Here is a 1,072-nt window from a genome sequence, read left to right on the forward strand (position 1 = left end):
TATAAGGTCACTGAGCTTTCGACTATAGCCTGTAAATGCGTCACACAAGCCACGTGTTGGTGAAGCTGGAGATTTCTTAGAAGAGATAGTAATACCCTTTGGTCTTGAATTAAGAGTTTCTTCACGTTTTACACTTTTTTCTTCTTCTTTTTCCTTTTCACTGAAATGATATAGCATTGCTTAAAAGAGTAATGAATATGAAGCCATTGGATAGGTTTTTTGATTAATACGGGGATAGAAGATAGATTGAGAAGATAGCACAGAACGAGATTATTGCAGTTGAAGACGACAGGCCTTTGAAAGGAACTTAATTCTCGCAGCTTTTACACGAACCCCGGTAAACAATAACAAAACCTTGGCTTACCCTGAGCAACCTGTGGCTGGTGTTGCGTCATCGATTATTCTGTGTGTGGGAGAGACACTGGGGGGGGGAGAGATAGAAGAGGAGGCAGGGGAGGGAGAGGTGGGGGAAAGGTGGGAGAGGAGGGAGAGGAGGCAGGGGAGGGAGAGGGGGGATAGGAGGAGGAAGGGGAGGAGGAAGAGGGAGGGAGAAGGAGGGGAGGGAGAAGGAGGGGAGGGAGAAGGAGGGAAGGGAGAAGGAGGGGGAGAGGAAGCAGGGGAGGGAAAGGAAGGGAGAGGGAGAGGAAGGGAGAGACATGGGGAGGTTAGGAGGGGAGGAAGGGGAGGGACAGGGGAGAGGAAGGAGAGAGGGTAGGAGAGGAGGAAGGGAAGGGAGAGGAAAGGAAAAAGAAAGCAGAGGAGGACAGGAGAAGAGAGGAGGAAGGGAACAGAGACGGAATAGGAGGAGAAGGAAGAGGAGAACCAAGGAGAAGAGGAAAAAAAAGAGAAAGAGAAGGGATCATCCTCGCTTGGCCTGTGTTCATTTTGATCGCTTTGTCTCGGATTAATCCCTTTTCTTAGTGATTTGTAGAACGAAGCGCCGGCCGGAGGAGGAGGCTTTAGCGTGTCTCCTCGGTGTCGGGGTCAAAGCTTCGTTTGTGGCGGCGCTCGGTTTCTTTCGCCGTATTACTTTTTGTTGGTATATATTTTCCACTTCTCTTCTGTCGCTATT

Source organism: Penaeus monodon, chromosome 25, assembly GCF_015228065.2.
Source record: "Penaeus monodon isolate SGIC_2016 chromosome 25, NSTDA_Pmon_1, whole genome shotgun sequence".
Classification (NCBI taxonomy): Eukaryota; Metazoa; Arthropoda; class Malacostraca; order Decapoda; family Penaeidae; genus Penaeus; species Penaeus monodon.